This window comes from Mauremys mutica, chromosome 6 (assembly GCF_020497125.1).
Source record: "Mauremys mutica isolate MM-2020 ecotype Southern chromosome 6, ASM2049712v1, whole genome shotgun sequence".
Classification (NCBI taxonomy): domain Eukaryota; kingdom Metazoa; phylum Chordata; order Testudines; family Geoemydidae; genus Mauremys; species Mauremys mutica.
In genome coordinates this window covers 33,433,201-33,439,200 of record NC_059077.1, presented here as the reverse complement: position 1 = coordinate 33,439,200, position 6,000 = coordinate 33,433,201, and positions in this window count along the sequence as shown.

Genomic DNA, 6,000 nt, shown 5'->3' with positions numbered 1-6,000 from the left:
CACCTCCCTTAATTTATTTAACCAGGGGAGTGATGAGAAGTTGCACCTATCAGAATCTATCAGTTCCACGTGTCCTCCTGGGATGGCACAGTTGCCACCAAGAGGCAGTCAGGTTGGGTCTGGATTGACTTGGTAAGCCTGCCTCTGTTCCTTCCCCTTTGCCCAGCCTTGGCCCTTATCTCTGGCATACTCCAAGTTTTTCCTTGCTTCAAAAGGCCACTACCCATACCTTTATGCCACCAGACATGCTAGAGCTGTAGACACATACACTCCTCTCTCCACAGGCCAAGAAAATCCAGACCCTTTCTCCAAGAGCAGGGATTCTCACCCTTCTTTTTTTCTGAAACCGCACCCCGGAAAAGGCTATAAAAACTTCACGGCCCACCTGTGTCACAACAACTGTTTTTCTGCATATAAAAGCCAGGGCCTACATTAGGGGGTAGCAAGCAGGACAATTGACCAGGGCCAGTGGTGAGCTGGAGCAGATTCCCACAGGTTCCCAAGAACTGGTTGCTAAAATAAGACCTCCGTGGAGAACCAGTTGTTAAAGGGCCGGGGGTGGGCAAAGACCATCCTGTTGCTTGAAGGAACCCGCCCTAGGGTTATGGTTCCTATGCGTACGGCACTTAGAGCTAGGGTTAAGTTTCCTATGAGTAGGGCACGTTAAGCTAGGGTTATGGTTCCTATGAGTACAACACTTGGAGCTAGGGTCAGGGTTTCTATGGGTAGGGCACTTGGAATTAGGAGTACGATTCCTATAGGCAGGGCACTTGGAGTTAGGGATAGGGATCCTGAGGGTAGTGCACTTGGAGCTACGGTAAGAATTCCTAAGGGTTGGGTACTTGGAGCTAGGGTTAGGGTTCCTATGGGTAAGGCACGTGGAGCTAGGGTTAGGGTTCCTATGGGTAGGTCTTCCCGCCCTAGGTTAAGGTTCCTATGGGTAGGTCTTCCCACCCTAGGGTTAGTGTTCCTATGGGTAGGGCACTTGGAGCTAGGGTGAGGGTTCCTATCGGTAGGACACTTGGAGCTAGGGTTAGATTTCCTATGTGTAGGTCTTCCAGTCCTAGACTTAGGGTTCCTATGGGTAGGGAACATGGAGCCAGTGTTACGGATCCTAAGGGTAGGGCATGTGGAGCTAGGGTTAGGGTTCATATGGGTAGGTCTTCCCGCGCTGGGGTTCCGGTTCCTACGGGTAGGGCACGTGGAGCTAGGGTTAGGGTTCCTATGGGTAGGTCTTATCGCCCTAGCGTTAGGGTTCCTATGGGTAGGGCACTTCGAGCTAGGGTTAGGGTTCCTATGCGTAGGGCTTCCTGCCATATGATTAGGGTTCCTATGGGTAGGGCTTCCGGCCTAGAGTTAGGGTTCCTATGGGTAGGGCACTTGGAGCTGGGGTTAGGGTTCCTATGGGTAGGGCTTCCCGCCCTAGGGTTCGGGTTCCTATGGGTACGGCACTTGGAGCTAGGGTTAAAGTTCCTATGGGTAGGACTTCCCGCTTTAGGGTTAGGGTTCCTATGGCTAGGGCTTCCCGCCCTAGAGTGAGGGTTCCTATGGGTAAGGATTCCCGCGCTAGGGTTAGGGTTCCTATGGGTAGGGCACTTGGAGCTAGGGTTAGGGTTCATATGGGTAGGTCTTCCCGTCTAGGGTAAGATTTCCTCTGGGTATGGCACGTGGAGCTAGGGTTAGGGTTCCTATGGGTAGGTCTTCCTGCCCTAGGGTTAGGGTTCCTATGGGTAGGGCACGTGGAGCTAGGGTTAGGGTTCCTATGGGTAGGAATTCCCGCCCTAGGGTTAGGGTTCCTATGTCTAGGGCAATTGGAGCTAGGATTAGGGTTTCCAGGGGTAGGGCACGTGGAGCTAGGGTTAGGGTTTATATGGGTAGGTCTCCCCACCTAGGGTAAGGGTTCCTATGGGTAGGGCACTTTGAATTAGGAGTACGCTTCCTATAGGCAGGGCACTTGGAGTTAGGGATAGGGATCCTGAGGGTAGTGCACTTGGAGCTACGGTAAGAATTCCTAAGGGTTGGGTACTTGGAGCTAGGGTTAGGGTTCCTATGGGTAAGGCACGTGGAGCTAGGGTTAGGGTTCCAATGGGTAGGTCTTCCCGCCCTAGGTTAAGGTTCCTATGGGTAGGTCTTCCCACCCTAGGGTTAGTGTTCCTATGGGTAGGGCACTTGGAGCTAGGGTGAGGGTTCCTATCGGTAGGACACTTGGAGCTAGGGTTAGATTTCCTATGTGTAGGTCTTCCAGTCCTAGACTTAGGGTTCCTATGGGTAGGGAACGTGGAGCCAGTGTTACGGATCCTAAGGGTAGGGCACGTGGATCTATGGTTCGGGTTCATATGGGTAGGTCTTCCCGCCCTAGGGTTACGGTTCCTACGGGTAGGGCACGTGGAGCTAGGGTTCGGGTTCCTATGGGTAGGGCTTTCCGCCCTAGGGTTAGGGTTCCTGTGGGTAGGGCACTTGGAGCTAGGGTTAGGGTTCCTATGGGTAGGAATTCCCGCCCTAGGGTTAGGGTTCCCATGTCTAGGGCAATTGGAGCTAGGATTAGGGTTTCCAGGGGTAGGGCACGTGGAGCTAGGGTTAGGGTTCATATGGGTAGGTCTTCCCACCTAGGGTTAGGGTTCCTATGGGTAGAAAAGGTGGAGCTAGGGTTAGGGTTTATATGGGTAGGTCTCCCCGCCTAGGGTTAGGGTTCCTATGGGTAGGGCACTTGGAGCTAGAGATAGGGCTCCTATGGGTAAGGAACTTGGAGCTAGGATTAGGGTTCCTATGGGTAGGACACTTGGACCTAGGGTTAGGGTTCCTATGGCTAGGGCACTTGGAGCTAGGGTTAGGGTTCCTATGGGTAGGGCTTCCATCCCTAGGGTTAGGGTTCCTAGGAATACGGCTTCCCGCCCTGAGGTTAGGGTTCCTATGGGTAGGGCACTTGGAGCTAGGGTTACGGTTCCTATGGGTAGGGCTTCCCTCCCTAGGGTTAAGGTTCCTATGGGTAGAACTTCCCGCCCTGGGGTTAGGGTTCGTATGGATAGGGCTTCCCGCCCTATGGTTAGAGTTCCTATGGGTAGGGCACTTGGAGCTAGGGTTAGGGTTCCTATGGGTAGGGCTTCCCGCCCTAGAGTTAGGGTTCCTATTGGTAGTGCACTTGGAGCTAGGGTTAGGGTTCCTATGGTTATGGCACTTGGAGCTAGGGTTAGAGTTCCTGTGGGTAGGGCTTCCCGCCCTATGGTTAGGGTTCCTATGGATCGGGCACACCGCCCTAGGGTTAGGGTTCCTATGGGTAGGGCACTTGGAGAAAGGGTTAGGGTTCCTATGGGTAGGGCTTCCCGCCCTAGGGTTAGGGTTCCTATGGGTAGGGCACTTGGAGCTAGGATTAAAGTTCCTATGGGTAGGGCACTTGGAGCTAAGTTTAGGGTTCCTATTGGTAGGGCACTTGGAGCTAGGATTAAAGTTCCTATGGGTAGGACTTTCCACTCTAGGGTTAGAGTTCCTATGGGTAGGGCTTCCCGCTCTAGAGTGAGGGTTCCTATGGGTAAGGATTCCCGCGCTAGGGTTAGGGTTCCTATGGGTAGGGCACTTAGAGCTAGTGTTAGGGTTCCTATGGGTAGGAATTCCCGCCCTAGGGTTTGGGTTCCTATGTGTAGGGCATTTGGAGCTAGGGTTAGGGTTCCTATGGGTAGTGCTTCCCAACCTAGGATTGGGTTCCTATGGGTAGGGCACTTGGAGCTAGGGTTAGGTTTCCTAATGGTAGGGCACTTGGAGCTATGGTTAGGGTTCCTATGGGTAGGGCACTTGGAGCTAGGGTTAGGGTTCCTATGGGTATGGCAATTGGAGCTAAATTTAGGGTTCCTTTTGGTAGTGCTTCCCGCCCTAGGGTTAGGGTTCCTATGGGTAGGGTTTCCCGCCCTAGGGTTAGGGTTCCTATGGGTAGGGCACTTGGAGCTAGGGTTAGGGTTCCTATGGCTAGGGCACTTGGAGCTAGGGTTAGGGTTCCTATGGGTAGGGCACTTGGAGCTAGGGTTAGGGTTCCTATGGGTAGGGCTTCCATCCCTAGGGTTAGGGTTCCTAGGAATACGGCTTCCCGCCCTGAGGTTAGGGTTCCTATGGGTAGGGCACTTGGAGCTAGGGTTACGGTTCCTATGGGTAGGGCTTCCCTCCCTAGGGTTAAGGTTCCTATGGGTAGAACTTCCCGCCCTGGGGTTAGGGTTCGTATGGATAGGGCTTCCCGCCCTATGGTTAGAGTTCCTATGGGTAGGGCACTTGGAGCTAGGGTTAGGGTTCCTATGGGTAGGGCTTCCCGCCCTAGAGTTAGGGTTCCTATTGGTAGTGCACTTGGAGCTAGGGTTAGGGTTCCTATGGTTATGGCACTTGGAGCTAGGGTTAGAGTTCCTGTGGGTAGGGCTTCCCGCCCTAGGGTTAGGGTTCCTATGGGTAGGGCTTTCCGCCTTAGGGTTAAGATTCCTATGAGGAGGGCACTTGGTGCTAGGGTTAGGATTCCTATGGGTAGGGCACTTGGAGCTAGTGTTATGGTTCCCATGGGTAGGGCACTTGGAGCTAGGGTTAGGGTTCCTATGGGTAAGGATTCCCACGCTAGGGTTAGGGTTCCTATGGGTAGGGCACTTGGAGCTAGGGTTAGGGTTCCTATGGGTAGGACACTTGGAGCTAGTGTTATGGTTCCCATGGGTAGGGCACTTGGAGCTAGGGTTAGGGTTCCTATGGGTAGGGCTTTCCGCCTTAGGGTTAAGATTCCTATGAGGAGGGCACTTGGTGCTAGGGTTAGGATTCCTATGGGTAGGGCACTTGGAGCTAGGGTTAGGGTTCCTATGGGGAGGGCACTTGCATCTAGGGTTAGTTTTCCTATGGGTAGGGCACTTGGAGCTAGGGTTAGGATTCCTATGGGTATGTCACTTGAAGCTAGGTTTAGGGTTCCTATGGGTAGGGCACTTGGAGCTAGGGTTAGGATTCCTATGGGTAGGGCACTTGGAGCTAGGGTTAGGGTTCCTATGGGTAGGGCTTCCCGCCATAGGGTTAAGGTTCCTAAGGGTAGGGCACTTGGAGCTAGGATTAAAGTTCCTATGGGTAGCACTTCCCTGCTCTAGGTTTAGGGTTCCTATGGGTAGGGCTTCCCGCTCTAGAGTGAGGGTTCCTATGGGTAAGGATTCCCACGCTAGGGTTAGGGTTCCTATGGGTATGAATTTGCGCCCTAGGGTTTGGGTTCCTATGTGTAGGGTACGTGGAGTTAGGTTTAGGGTACCTAAGAGTAGGGCTTCCCGCCCTAGGGTTAGGGTTCCTATGAGGAGGGCACTTGGAACTAGGGTTAGGATTCCTATGGGTAGGGCACTTGGAGCTAGGGTTAGGGTTCCTATGGGTAGGGCTTCCCGCCCTAGGGTTAGGGTTCCTAAGGGTAGGGCACTTGGAGCTAGGATTAAAGTTCCTATGGGTAGGACTTCCCTGCTCTAGGGTTAGGGTTCCTATGGGTAGGGCTTTCCACTCTAGAGTGAGGGTTCCTATGGGTAAGGATTCCCGCGCTAGGGTTAGGGTTCCTATGGGTATGGCACTTGGAGCTAGGGTTAGGGATCCCATGGGTAGGAATTCCCGCCCTAGGGTTAGGGTTCCTATGGGTAGGGTTTCCCGCCCTAGGGTTAGGGTTCCTATGAGTAGGGCACTTGGACCTAGGGTTAGGGTTCCTATGGGTAGAGCACTTGGAGCTAGGATTCGGCTTCCTATAGGTAGGTCTTCCCGCCCTAGGGTTAGGGTTCCTAATGGTAGGGCACTTGGAGCTAGGGTTAGGGTTCCTATAGGTAGGGCTTCCTGCCCTCGGGTTAGGGTTCCTATGCGTAGGTTTTCCCGCCCTAGGATTAGGGTTAACATGGGTAGTGCACTTGGAGCTAGGGTGAGGGTTCCTAATGGGAGGGCACTTGGAGCTAGAGTTAGGGTTCCTTTCGGTAGGGCACTTGGAGCTAGGGTTAGGGATCCAATGGGTAGGGCTTTCCGCCCTAGGATTAG